The following is a 15409-nucleotide window of genomic DNA, read 5'->3' on the forward strand; positions in this document are numbered from 1 at the left end:
GAGCAAGAGACTAATCAAAACTCTCCTTATGTTCCATAGTGATTGATTAGTTCAGAACTCAAATATATTACTGCCCCACTGCATCTTTGAAAAAGCACAATTAGACACATTTGTCCATGTCTTTTCACTTGTAAACACGTCCCTTTGTTCACTCAGATAAAATGGAGATAGTAAGAGTATAGAGCACACTGAGCATCACACAGTAGGTACTCATCAATAATTCCATGTTTGAATCCAATGTGCTTTTCCTGTCAAGGGATTATAAAGCATATGCAAGAATTGAGAAAATAGAATGCGTGCTTATTTTTAAAGGCATAATCATGTAAGGATTTCTATCTGAAGGGTTATTTTACCCCTATTATAACCTCCTAGATTACAAGGCCAGTCATACTTGACATATCTGTTCATAATTTGAAAGTTGTTTGCAATCAAAGCAAAATTTTCGTTAATACAAACCTTGAGACCCCCAAATGCACCTGTTTCACAATGGGACTCAATGATCTGTCCTCAGATATATGCATAACCTGGTACTCTCTGTCAGCAGCATCCATTCTATTCATGATTGTATTGATGCAAGTTTTTTTGTACCTTCTTATTTAGACCATTTCATTATAACATCCCATGTTTGTTTACTGTTAGCCATTTTTAACAATATTCTTATAAAATTAGTTCTCATTTATTATCAGCAATAAATAAGTCAATCTAGTCAACATTTCATTAAGTGTGTGGTTCAGTTTCCAGTCACCATCACAAAGGCACCTGAGAAAAAAATCAAATATTTATTTGGACTCTCAATCACAGAGATTTCAGCCCATAATCTCTTGTTTTGATGAGACAGATCATTACAGTAGAGAGTGCATGATTTTGAGAAAAAAGCAAGAAAGGAGCATGCAAGGAACTGGACATGAGCTAACACACCAATGACACATCCAGAATGACTCATTCCCTTCAACTAGCTTTCGCCTCCATTTCTCACCTTCCAGTAGTCCATCAAATTATAAGTTCAGCAATAGTAACTATCTGTAGTGAAAAGTTCTGGTGATCAAATCATTCTCTCAAAATTTCACCTCTGAGCATTGCTACATAAAACACACCTAAGCCTTAAAATGATATTGAACATTAAACGATAAAATTTTTTCAAGAGAATGCCACTGTATTCTTCACAATACCCATGTGGAAGCTATATTAATATGAAGTAGCCTTCCAATACACATGAAGAAGCTATAGTACTAATCTATGTGTAAGGGAATGACATTGTATTTTGGGTGATTCTTTCATTGGCATTTAATGAGTCTGAATCTTGGAAAAAAAATTAGTTGGGGATCTGTCAGATGCTTCCTCTGGGCCTCTTCTCCTACATTAGTGCCTGCCTGGAGCCTGTTACCAGAGTAAGTAAAATGTGCGCACAGATGCTCTGGAAAGACACAACCCTAGCTTTCTGACCTTTGAAAATACTTAGAATCATGTTTCACCAGGCCATGGTGGCCCAAGCCTTTAATCCCAGCACCTAGGGGGTAGAGACAGGCAGATATCTGTAAGTTTAGAGGCCAGCCTGGTCTATGGAGCAAGTTCTAAGACAGACTCCAAAGCTACATAGCGAAACTCTGTCTTGAAGCCCCCGCCCCAAATCATGTTTCTGCATCAGTTTCTTGTGGTGATATACCATTTATAATTTATTAACCTTGCCTGAGGATTCAGAAACCAAAGCAACAAGCCACTAGCTCTTACCTCTACCTCAAGCTACAAGGTGATCCTGGTGCCACCAAACCTCAGAATGAAATCCCAGACTGCTATGTTCTACTAAGCATGGCTGGAGAATCCTGAGACTCAATTCCTTCCTATCTTCAATGTGGCTGGAGAATGAATGTCAGCTCTGAGTCTCTGTTCCTGTCTTAAATACCTCTCATGAGTCCTGGGGTTTAAAGGTCTGAGCCCTAAATCTCTTTTAGACTGATTCACTCTAGCGTAGACTATGGTGGCCTTTAACTAACAGAGATCCCTCTACCTCTTAATCCTGAGTCCTTGGATTAAAGGTGTTTACCACCGCTTCCTAATCTCTATAGTTTGAGTCTGACTTTGCATTCTGAGTCCTCAGACAAGCTTTAATAAGTCATAAATACTATATTGTCGCGACCGCCTTGACCAGCAAGGATAACGCAACACTGGAGCTCTTCTTGCAAGCAGTTTATTCAGGACCTTGAACAGCAATCTCTCTCTTCGGGCAAGCCTCTCCCAGCCCTTAAATAGGCATGGACCACCAACCCTGGATTGCCACGTGGGCACCGTCCATCATAAGCAAGCGCTTACGATCATCTAGCCTTAGCCATATATGGAGTTGTTTTTCGAAGAGAGCACTTGCTTTTGGAATCGCGGAGGGCGGGAGCCAGCGCCATCTTTAAAGCACGGCTCCACGCAGCTCTCTACAATATATGACCACAGTTTCTGTTAGAACCTATCATCTGACATGCATACAACAAGGATAGTGCCCAGATTGCCCCAGCCCCAATAATCAAGAAAAACATATCTACAAGAAGAAGGGGAATCAGTAGGTAAAAGATCATGAACTGAAGGCATGAAATGGACGCATGACAGGTATTGACTGGACTCCTAAGTGTGACTGCAACTGCTGTTCGGGAGTCAGAAAGATGGCATTTAAAGCCTACCCCAGTGATCCTAAGGATTGACCACACAGCCTCTTTTGGAAACAGAGCCTCATTGGAGAACAAGTGGGCTGTGGGGAGCAGAGCTCAGATCACTTCTGTTAATTATTTTGTGTCTGAAAATGACTGGTGGGTGAGGATGCACATTTAGAAGCTGATTCTCTCCATGATCCTCTGTTTTGACTGGCATCCCAACGGTGTTTTGATGGCTGCAGGCTCACGTGACATGAAATGTGGAGTGATTCCTGCCTGTATAAAAAAGGTGGATGAGAAGCTAGCCAGACCACCCCGAGGGCAGATAGATGCCTTTATGTCAGATGATGTCTAAATTTGGTGGTAGTGGTGCCAGAAGCCAGTCAGGTTCTCTGCCAGTGGGAACCACCTGGCCTAGGTCATCCATGGTAGCACTATGTCCATTGCTGATGGCTCAAAGGGCATTCAGGTTTTAACCCTGAAAATGGAGTTCCTGCCACTGTTGAGTGTGTCGTTTGTCTCAAAGAACAATATTGTGGCTACTGGCCATGACTATTGCCCAATGCTTTTTAACTAGGACGACCGTGGCTGCTTTGTGTTGAACCTTGTCATCCCAAAACAGATCATTCAGTGTCACATGTGTACCATGGAAGACTTCCAAAACATGAGCAAGACATCCATAGCTGAAGGTTGCAACCCAGCCTTGCAGACACTATACCAGAATGGCATCACTCAAGTATCTATTTTTCAGATGAACAAGAAAGATTTTCACAAATTTTGCACTACTGGCCTCGATGGAGCAATGACAATTTGGAATTTCAAGACCTGGTAGTCTTTCAGCCTGGGCCTCAGATAACATGAAGCTGAGTGAGCCTCTGCCATTCAGCATGAGGAATCAAGTTGAACACCTTCAGCCATTAGCACGATGGTGAGAATTGGAGGCCCATGGAAATACTGTCACACTGACCAAACAACTAATGTGTGTTCCTGTGGATGCTGTTAGTGAAGTGTGAGTTTTAAAGACAATAGTGGTTTGGTAGCTTTTGTTTTTTCTTATTTCATTTTGTTTTTATTTTGCTACCTCATTGCATTTTTGACCAAATGTTCTCTTTAAGTAGATTATTATGGAAGATTGCCACACTTAAAGTGTAAGGGAAACATGTATGGTGTCTGATAAAAAAAATTAAAGAAAAATCCCAAGCATGGGGAAAAATTAGTCACAATACCCCATTATGTCACTTTAAATGTAAAATTATACCTAGATCTCCAAAGTCTGATTCAGAATGAAAAGCTTAGCTCCCCTTTGGCAGTTGAGAAAGCATTTGGCGTGTTGATCTGGCACAGTTCTTAGCCTGTATTAGTAAAATTGCTAACACAGGAAGAGCAGCATTTGGTGCATGTTGGTAACCATTCTAATCTATTTGTAAAATATGCTATGCAGCATTGTTTTCTAAACAGAGGAAAATGGAGCTTTGGCTTGCATCCTCCATCAGAGTATGATAATCTAAAGGACTTGTTTTAAAGTGAGCCCAGGAGTTACAATAATGAGCTCCATGGCCAAGCACCTGTGCTTTGCTGTTCAATTTTCACTTTGGCCAAGACTCACTCAAGGGTTTAGTGCTTATTCATTGTAACACATACATTAGATTTAAATAACATCTTGCCTTACAAGTTGCATTCGGTAACTACAATGCAACCATCACTAACAGCAGCACTACCCAGCCCTGTACACAATGTCATATCATATTAATACTGTGGCTTGTTCTGCTTTTCACAGCACAATTGATCTCTTCCTTCCCCTATAAATTATGCAGGCGGGTTTTACTTCTTATAGCATTTCTGAAAGTCAACTTAAAATATTCTCCAGTTATTTTTAACCAACATAATGCAGGTAAAATCAGAATGCCTCAGATATTAGACAACTTGGTTTCTTAGCCTGACTTCATGCTTCTGAGAAATTAACAGCCTACCCTATGACCATGGGGCAAAGTCAGAAGCTGAAACTCAGAGGTTGAAACCTCAACAACGAAGAGAATTTGGGATTCTTTGTTAAGGCAACTCCAAGTATTTCTTGGTTGAGCTTTACAGTTTTAACATTCCTGGGGAAAAATGCTCTACTAAAATCATCCAGGGGTCTGAGGATATGGTTTAGTTGATAAATGTCTGACATGCAATCAAGACATCTTGTTTGATCTCCAGATCCATTATAAAATGTCAGGCGTGACACCATGTGTCTAAATGCCCATGCTGAAGAAGCAAAGATGGAAAATCCCTGGGGCTTGGAGGACAGTCATACTAAACAAATGAGTGAGCTCCAAGTTCTCTGAACCTTTAAAAGGATCTCTATAAAGAAGATAGTGATAGAGGGAGAAACCTGATATGAGCAGTTGTACATAGACCACACATAAACACACTCACTTGCACATTCATGCATACATGAAATTGTTCCGTATCAATTATGCAACAGTATGTCTATGCATTTGAAACAATTAACCCCACAATGGCTCCCAATGAGGGCAGCAGAGGACTCTGGATCTACCCACTGATCTCTCAGACAGTGATCCTGGCATCAGAGAATACAGGAGTTTATAATACCAATAAGGAAAGATCTAGGGAGAAACAGATATTCTTACTTCACCTCTTCCAAGGTCCAGATTACTACTATCTTTTTAGTTGAGTTTCAGAAGTATTTTCCTGGTTACAAATGATTAAAAATGCAATTGAAATGGTACACTGCATAATGGAATAGACAACTTGTCTTTTAAAGAGTACCCTCAGCCTAGGATTTGTGCTTTTATAGTGATGAATTTGTAAACATGCACTTGATTGTCTCTGTCTTGCAGGTAAGAATAATAGTGTTAAAGGTGTGCAGTAATCATGATATCCATTCAGCTACAAAGAAAAGCTGGGATTCCGATGTCCAAGTAGAAAAATGAGCAGGTACAAATAAAAAGAAACTTCTTCAAAAGAAGCCACAGGGTCTAGGGTCAATGCCAGATGTCAGGGTTCTTTAGATTGCTCATTAACTCTTCAGTACTGAAACATGGAAGCTAAGATACTATATTTGATACTTGAAATTTCTTCTGGATAAACTTGGAATTTTTATTCTCTCCATTACTCCCTCCCACTTCTATCTTCATTCACCTATCCCAAGGCGTTGGTGTCACAAACTTAGCCTACCATTTCCATCCTTTTCTACTCTAATCTCTCACAAAGAATGAGTTTTTGTACATTCCTTTTCTTTACATAATTCAGCTAAATGATATCCTTCATATCTATGAGTGGGGAAGAATAAAATGTGTTTTATTACATAATCAAACATACTATTAAGCCAGAATAATTAAAAGATTTTGATGAAGATGTATGAACATACATTTCAACAGCTCTGAATAATTAGATTATATTGATGTCACTATTTTTGTAAGAATTATCTTGGTAATGAAATCAGCACAATATATCACCATGGGAAAATGATGTGCAATAACATATTTAAAATTTAGTATAATGATATATAACATTATAATTGTATCTCTGCCCTGTAAAAAGAAACTTTGCATGTGGTGAATAAATAAAATTACCCATAATGCAAAAATATGTGGGAGAAGCTGATATATATATATATATATATATATATATATATATATATGCTTAAAGTTTATTTTGAACTAATAATAAATGGAAGGAATTAGGAGTAAAAAGAAAAATAATAAGATTGACGTGGGTGTTTAATATGTGTCTGATTTTTACCCACACATTTCTACATGTTGCATTATTTAACAGCCGTGTACCTTGTGATGAGAGAAATACACATTATTATTCCTTTTTTAAAAATAAGGGAAAATGCTAAGAAATATGTATTTTTTCCAAATCTCCATTAATTTTAGAGGCCACACTAAGCCTGCTGATTCTAAATTCTTTGTGCTTAACTACTACATTGTCTGCAAAAACTTGACACCTTAAGTATTATAAAACTTGATACAACAAAGGTTAATGACACACAATGAAGAACTACATACAGAGAAAGGATGGGGAACCATCAAGTTGTTAAACCAATAAAAAGCTCATTTAGGTTAATGGGAAATATGCAAAGGCTTGAGTTAATTCAATGTGTACCTTAAAAGGAATGTTATTTAGAAATAAGGAAAATGCATAAATAAAATATTGTAATTATTGAACTAATGGAATTAAATAGATGTATTCTTTATTTGTGACTATTATGTATCAAAATTCACCATCTATTCCCTTCTGAAATCTTCATAGTTGTACACAAAAGTCTTAACAGTGTTCACAAGTGTTCTGAAAAATGTGACCATAGATAAAAGACTCAATATGCCAGAATTCTTCTTGTTAATACATGGGTGGAAGGAAAAAGAACTAGAACAAATACCCTCAAAAAGATCTGCTAATAATTACAAAATCTTATTGCTAAACAATGTTATTGACCACACATTATATACCTTTATTATTTCACAAAAATTATGGTTCCTTTTCAAATATTCTTCTGTACAAACATAAATCTGCTATGACAATGTGTTGATGGTGCCATCTCCCTTTCCTTTCCTGACAGCCTCTGCCACCCTCATACCCACTGCTTTAAAATGAGGCCTGGCCATCCCTTTACTGCTTTGTGTGAATCAATGAATTGTTTCCTTTCTCTTTTCACAATTACTTACAACCTGTGTTTGGAAACCCCATTTCATAGAAAATAATAGGATGGAGAGCTGAGGGAATAGAAGGGCTGAACACTGAGAGGTCTCACACAAAGTCATTAAGACTTTGGATGTAGAATGGCAATGGGAGGAGTCAGAAGATGCCGAGGCGTTTTTGGAATTAGGATTTGCTTAAACTCTATTTCATCAGAGTAAGAGAGACCCAGACACGAGCAATAGGACAAAATTATACCACAACACCAAAGAAGACACAGGGTAAATGCTTGCTGATGCTGCATATTGGTCCAGAAGTGAAATGTGTCATGGAAGCCATTAGCTTGTGCCATGATCCCCTAAGAAGAGTGAGAAGGAGCATCCTGATGAAACACAGCAATGGGATGAACCTCTCAGAATTTCAAAAAGGAGGACCATCAGACCCCAAGCAAAACAATAACAGATTTCATTCTAACAAATAAATTCTTCAGAACCAGAGAGAAGCATACTGACTTGAAATCTTGCAGATTAACAGGATTTGGGGTGGTAGGGGCAGCAATCAAGGAGACAGGAATAACAGTGTAAGATAGCAGAGTAGTTTTCTCTTCTGAGATTCAGAATGGTTGTAACAGTGTATGAAAGAAATACACCCAGAGAGAGCTAGCTTGGATGTGAGTCCTGATGTCTTAAAATAGAGCCCTATTTTTGTCATGGCAATTGCTATCTTACTGTAGGCAGCACACTCCCATGAAGCCTCCAAGCGGCCCTGATGCAACACAGAGAGACACCCCCCTCCCCCGACCTTGGCTCTGGGAAAAACTCACTTTACCTAAGCTCACTCAGTGGAAGATCATGACAGCGAAGGTCATTTTCTAACTTAGATATTCATTGTAAGATGTGTGAATCTCCTAGCAATTTTAAGCAAGCAAACTCTGTTATTCATTAAGAGGATCCAAAATCACAGATTTTTTTATGTGAGATCTAATTTCTAAATGCTTAAAATTAAGTTAGTTTAAAAAACTTGTATATTCCCACTCATCTGTAAATTGGACCAGCACTCTTATTTAACCAATGAGAAAGGAATATAGAATGTGATAGAAGTGTAGAAGTATCAGATTCAGTTGGCAATATCTAACTAGGAAGAGAAATGACAGCAAGAAAGTACACCTCACATGTACATGGGATGCTGTATCACTGCAGTGTTTCCCTGCACTACAGTCTAAAGGAAGTCAATCTTTTAAGCATTTACTTATTTGTGTGAGCTGAAGAAGGCATGTCATATTGGAAATGCATACCAGGAGGGTCACTGACAACTGGTAGGACAATTCTTTCTTGCCACAATGGAACTTACAGGGATTTAACTCAGGTCTTCAGCCTTTGCAGACATACCTTTACTTATAAAGTTATCTTACCAGCCTTGAGAAAAGTAGTCTAAATAAAGTCATTTTTCTAACTCTTTACAAGTAAGCATATGAGACTTGAACTTAGTTTCCATGCTCAGAGTATGCATCTAAATCCTACAATAAGAAACAATGAAGGGAGGCAGGGGAAAAACAAGTAGAAAACAATTTAAATATCTATATTGAAAGTGATAGATATAGACATGTCCTTATGAAAATTTAAAAAACTAAAGACAAGCATTATGGGTGGGGGAAGGACAATACAGGAGAGGGATAAATAACATTAAAAATGTTTGAAAAAGAGTAGGCAATTATGATATTTCACATGTGAACACTGAGATGAAGTCTAGAATCCAGTTGCAGAGAGGGAGGAGCGATGAGCAAAGTGGTCAAGACCGGGCTGGAGAAATCCACAAAAAAACACCAAACAGCTGACCTGAAAAAGGGGTTGCTCATGGACCCCAGACTGATAGGTGGGAAACAAGCATAGGACTGTTCCAGACCCCCTGAACGAGGAGGTCAGTTTGGAGGTCTGGACAATTTATGGGGCCACTGGTAGTGGATCAGTATTTAACCCTAGTACACAAATTGACTTTGGGATCCCTCTCCACATAGAGGGATACTCTCTCAGCCTAGACACACAGGGGAGGGTCTAGGCCTGCTCCAAATGATATGACAGAATTTGAAGATCCCCATGCAAGGCCTCACCCTCCCTGGGGAGCAGAAAGGGATTGGGATAAGGAGTCAGTGGTGGGGGGGGCAGAGGAGGAGGGGAGGGAGAGGGATCTGAGATTGAAATGTACAAGAGCTTGTTTCTAATTTAAGTAAAAAAGGAAAAAATTAAAAAGTACATAAAATACATATAATCACATGAGAATTTGTATATACGTATACACATGTGTACATAAAAATGACAATTAAAGGAAAATAAGCCATGAATTTGAGAGAGAACACAGCGAGGACATGGGAGGAAATAGAAGGAAGAGAGGGAATGGGAAAAATGATCTTATTACATTTAATTTTTAAAAACAGTAGGACTAAAGACATAGTTCAGTGGTTAAGAGCACTTATTGCTTTGGCAGACCATCCTGTTTTATTTTTCAGAAGCAACATGGCACCTCACAACCATCCATAATTCCAGTTCCAGGGGATCTGATACTTTCCTCTGACCTCCTCAGACACAAGGCACACATATGAAACATGCGTGCATATGTAAACTACATACACACACACACACACACCAGCAAAAACTTCATGCACATAAAATAAGACTAATGAATCTAAAAATTTTTAATTAAATGTTCATAAAGTAAAAGCATAAAATAGCCACCAGGATAGCATCAAAGTCTTGTAATAATAAATACATTTAAAGTCTGGGCCAGACTGGTAGTCAAGGAAGCAATGTTCCTATAGCCCAAAGGTCTATGATATAAAATATAAGATTCTGTGTGGTGTCCATCTTCCAACATCAACTTACTCCCATATACTCATTCTGGACAGCAGAGGAACAAGCAAGGAACTTGTTGAGCATGTACTACCAAAAAATGAGCAAATACACTACAAACGCATCTATTTAGAAATGGATTGAAACAAAGTAAAGAGGAAGATGTAATAATGGAGGAGAAGTCTCAGGAAGAGTGAAGGGAAGAGTGGCTGCTGAGGGAGGGGGGACAGGAGTCTGAGGATGGGAGCAGTTTTTACAATATCCCTCGCACAACTATAGAGAAGTTGATCAGATTCAGAAAATAAAGAAAGTCACCCGTAGGCAGAATTTTTTTTCAAGAAGAAAGTGAAGTTTTATGAAGCTGGAGAAACCCACAGAAACAGTTGACCTGATCTACTTAGTTATAAAGCTGGAGAAACAGCATTGGACTGAACCAAGGCCCCTGAATGTGGGTGCCAGCTAGGAGGCCAAGACAGTCTATGGGACCTCTAACAGTGGAGCCAGTCTTTATCCCTAGAGCACAAATGGACTTTGGGAGCGCATTCCCTATGGAGGGATACTATTGCAGCCCAGATACAGCAAGGAGGGCCTCCCCCAAATGATATGATGGACTTTGAAGGTCCCCCATGGATATCTTCACTATCCCTGGGGAGGAGTTGGGGTAATGGGTTGGGGGATTGGTGAGGAACATGGAGGATGGGAGGCAAGGGAATGGGTGGTAGATATGAAAATATGAGTGCCTCTAAAATAAAAAAAAATCTCTAGAGGATGATGAATAAGACAAAAAAACTCACTACTAATTAAAAATTAAAATTAAAAATATGCTAGGAAGATGGTTCAGCTGGTCAAGTATTGCTATTCAAGCACTAGGACCAGAAATCTAAACCCCAGTAGCCATGCAAAAAGCTGTGTGTGGCAGTGTGCATCTGTAACATCAGCACCCCTGGGAGCTCACTGGATCCGAAAGGACCCATGTAAAATACTGGGTGTGGCAGTGTGCAACCCCAACATTCTAGGACTCACTGGCAGTCAGTCAAGCTCAGATAGCCAACTTTAGAATCAGTAAGATGCCCTGAATTAAAAATAAGGTGGAGAGAAGCAAAGACTCCGTACTTCAAACTCCAACCTTCTCTAACACGTACAACAGCAAATATACTTGCAGATACAGTTGCACACATGCATATACCTCTCCCCATACATGTGCACAAATGTATATATACCATAAACCTCCACACACCTGAGTGAACATATGTGCATATACAAAGAAACAATTGACAAGTGATCAGAAACTTCAGGGAAAATAGTCACTTAATAAAACCTGGTCTATATATGGAGTAAAAATGCATGTGACACTGTGATAAGCATGTTTTGTTTAGTCATTAAAGGATCCTACTTTATTTAATATTTGAAACATGCTGTTTTTCAAGTAATAAATATATGAAAATAGGATTATATACCATTCTATAGGTCAAACAGTCACTTTGTTCTGTGGAGAATAGTATTTATGTAATAACTGGTCATGAAATAATGTAGAAAATACAATACTAACATGTGAGTTAAGTAATAGCATAAAGATATAATACAGATGGGGTGATTTGGGTATTTGGAAAGAGTAGACAACAGAATTGGAAGCATATGATGTAGAATCAGAGTGTTATTACTAGTAACACTGACCAGCAAAGGAACAATGTGCAGAAAACATGAGGGAAGGCTCTGACAAGGGTTTGGAGAGAGAGAATAAAGGGCTTAATCTTTACTTTCCATTATAGCTTATGGTACAATTAAGATAAACAAGTTGTGCTGAAGAATGACATCCACTAACATATATAAATACCAGGGGAGGAGGGGAGGCAGAGGGAATGGGGATTGACTCTCCCTCTCATCCTTCCATTCCTCCCACTATCTCTCCATCCCATTCCCCATTCACTTCTCAGGAAGGGTAAGGCCTTCCATGGGGGATCATAAAAGACTGTCACATCATCTGGGGCATGACCAAGTCCTCCCAGCTATTAACTAGGCAGAGAAAGTATCTCCCCCTCCCTGCCTAGGGAATAGGCTCTCAAAACCCATTCCTAGGGATCAATACTGGTTCTACTGCCAGAGGCCCCATAGAATGCTCAGGCTGCTCAAGTGATACTCACATTCAGGGTACCTGGTTAGGTCTTTTGCTGGTTTCTCAGCTGTCAGACTGGTGCCCACGAGCTCCCACTTGCTCAGGTCAGCTATTTCTGTGGGTTTCCCCAGCATGGTCTTGACCCCTTTGCTCATAACTCATCCCTCTCTAAAACTGGATTCCAAGTATTTTCTTAGGACATAGTTGTCTTCAAAACATCTATAAAGTATTTGAGATCATTAATTAAAATTTATTAATTTTTAAATTCTCTGAGTATTTAAAGTAAATAAATGACATGACAAAGTGTAAACAAAACAGAATGCAACTATAAAATTAGGTTTTAATGAGATTATCATAGCAGATAAAAATTTCAAAGATATAAAACTCCAAATATCATTTGTATTAAGCATACATCTTTGTAAATATATAGTGTGTGTGTGTGTGTGTGTGTGTGTGTGTGTGTGTGTGTGTACTCTAAATAAAATCAGAGAGAAAATATAAGCAAATTATCTCAATTTGTTCATTTGGACGGTAAATGTTGGAGCAATTCTTTCTCCTGTGTTTTTCTTTCTCCTCTCTTCCCTCACATTTTCTTTCTTCCCCAATCATCTCCCCCAGTGTTCTGTTAATTATTCAAATTTCATTTGGAGTTATCTATGTATGTTTACACACACACACACACACACACACACACACACACACACACACACACACACTTTCTCTGTCTCTTTTACCATGCCAAAATAGAACATGATAAACTAAGTAAGTTGTTAACAATGGAATGTTACTCATCTCCTGTGTTGGAGGCAGGCAAGTGGAAGAGCATAGCTCTAACATCTGAGGAGAACTGTTGTCACAATTAATATTTTTCCTAATAGTTTCATTGGAGCTGTTCTTCAACAGTAATGTATGTTCAAAGCTCCTCAGTGGTTCAATTGGAAGGCAATAAAAAGAATGACTGTATTAGAAACATCAAAATTAAAAGGTATCCACAATGTCATTTGTCCCTGAAATTTTATGCACACCAGAAAAGACAATCTCTACAGACTTGTCTATATGAAGGCTAAGCATTGCTTAAATTTCCAGGGCTTAGCAAGGCTAAGACTAGAACATTCAAGTCACCTTTACTTCTTTCATGTCTAGCACATAGAATTCATTCAGTTGCAGTTCCCTCATAGGATTGTGAGACAAAGCAGAATAGATCTCTGACATCAATGAGGGAGCCGGGACTATAGAAAAAATCATTGTTCTCTGCTTTCATCATATAATTTTATGGAAAGGAAATAAACTTGTAAGAAGTCAGTTGGAGAACAGTTCATAGTCACATATAACTTTTGTAAGTAATTTTTTATTTGTATATACTTTTTGTGAGAAACATAAGTATTGATAGAAAAATGCCTGAATTTGCACTCCAGCTCTGCTGCTGGTCAACTGTGAAGCTGTGGATCACTGTATTGCCTCCAAATTCCTCATTTGGATCTGGCAGTGATGGTAATAGGCCTATATGCTAGAATGGCTACATTAATGGATAAACTTTAGCACAGAGTGGTGCATAATGAATGGTTTCTGTGATTGTTATTTTATCACTGCATCATCCTTTCACATTTGAGAACCTTTGGACACATAGCTATCAGGGTAAAATTGCTACTGAATTTAGGGCTGCAGAACTGCTCAGAACAGAAGTGACTCTCCTAACCCCTTGGAAAAACAGGGAAACACTCACACATGAAGCTTGGCTGTCTACATGCTTAAAGAAATCTTCTTTTCCAGTAGCTGAATTCTCTTTATAAGCAAATTATAACAGCATCAAGCATAACATTCTGTTGGTTTCTACTGTGTGTCAGCCACCAATATTGCAAGTAATATCACTCATTTTGGTCTTTGTAATTCAGGCTTGTTATTATTTCTATCAATTAGTTCACAGAACCATCATGGATCATATTGTCATGCCCCAAAGACTTAGTGAGCTTTGCAAAGAAGGATGGCCTTTTGTTCAGTCTTTAATGTGGTCTATTTGAGTTTTTATTTCTGTCCCATTCTCTTAGCATCCCCTCCCCTGTCACAGGCTTCAGCTGTCTTGAGTCACTGTTGAATATACAAATGCCAACAGCACCACATTCTCCAGATAGCTCTTTCTCTAACTCCCGTGAGCAAGATAATTATAATTATACATACCAGCTGAATAAGCAGAAGGCCATGGTATGAGTAGAACCCATATGCCCTATGTGTGTTGTCATATCTAAATTGTCTTCAAAGACCATTTAATCGACTTCTATGTCTACTTCTAATATGTTAGAGTATGTAACGGTGTGTTAGTCAGTTTATTGATTTAGTCAATGAAGTTGAATTGCAACATTTAAATAGCAAGCTGGAGACTTATAGAGGATAGTGATTTTGAAACACGAGGCCATTAGAAACACCAGCATGGTGCATAGCAGTGCACTCTATCTTACAGCTCGGTAATAAGATGTTGAACAAAATTTGGTATTCAGACATATTTCCATGAATTTTCCTGGTGTTGTTTTCCATCTGAAATTGGATCATGAGGTAGATGAAACAAATGTTCCACTTATCTGAGAAGACCTTTAATAATGATCTTCCCCATACATAAAACAAAATACAGCATTGTTAAAATTTTCTCAAGATCCAAAGATTTGAATGAATTCCTCTAAATTCTTCTGCTAAGTATCTTAATATTAATTATCAAATTACTTAATTATTGGCTGGTTTTAAAAAATGAATGAAGTTGTAGAGTATTTGGATTAACTATGCGTTCTACTCATTCACATATTAAAATTGTGTCATAAATTATAGCAATCAGTGTGTGTGTGTGATATGATGTGTTTCGTGGCCTCACTGAATTTGCTTTAGACCTTGATAACTTTATTTTTTTTGAGAATCTTCAAATCATATCTTAACATAATTGAAGAAGCTTAAGTATTTGTATTTTCAAGAAATATCTATCTATAACATAAATATACAATATATTATATATCTATAGTCATTATTAATGGTTTACAACAATAAATATTGATCTATATCACACTGTTCCTCATTCCAATATTTTTATTAATTTTAATACAGTGTGTAGTATTGTCAACTTCCTTGCCACCCTGTTTTGGCTTATATTTTTTCCTTTGCATATTAAGGTTTTTTTACCCATTATTTTGGTATCG

The 15409-nt window shown here is 38.1% G+C and overlaps 1 pseudogene; it reads left to right on the forward strand.

Moving 5' to 3' along the window:
- Nucleotides 1–1331: 1331 nt before the first annotated feature.
- On the forward strand, nt 1332–3465 carry LOC100755008 (annotated as a pseudogene).
- The last annotated feature ends 11944 nt before the right edge of the window (nt 3466–15409 follow it).

Source organism: Cricetulus griseus, chromosome 2 (genome assembly GCF_003668045.3).
Source record: "Cricetulus griseus strain 17A/GY chromosome 2, alternate assembly CriGri-PICRH-1.0, whole genome shotgun sequence".
Classification (NCBI taxonomy): Eukaryota; Metazoa; Chordata; class Mammalia; order Rodentia; family Cricetidae; genus Cricetulus; species Cricetulus griseus.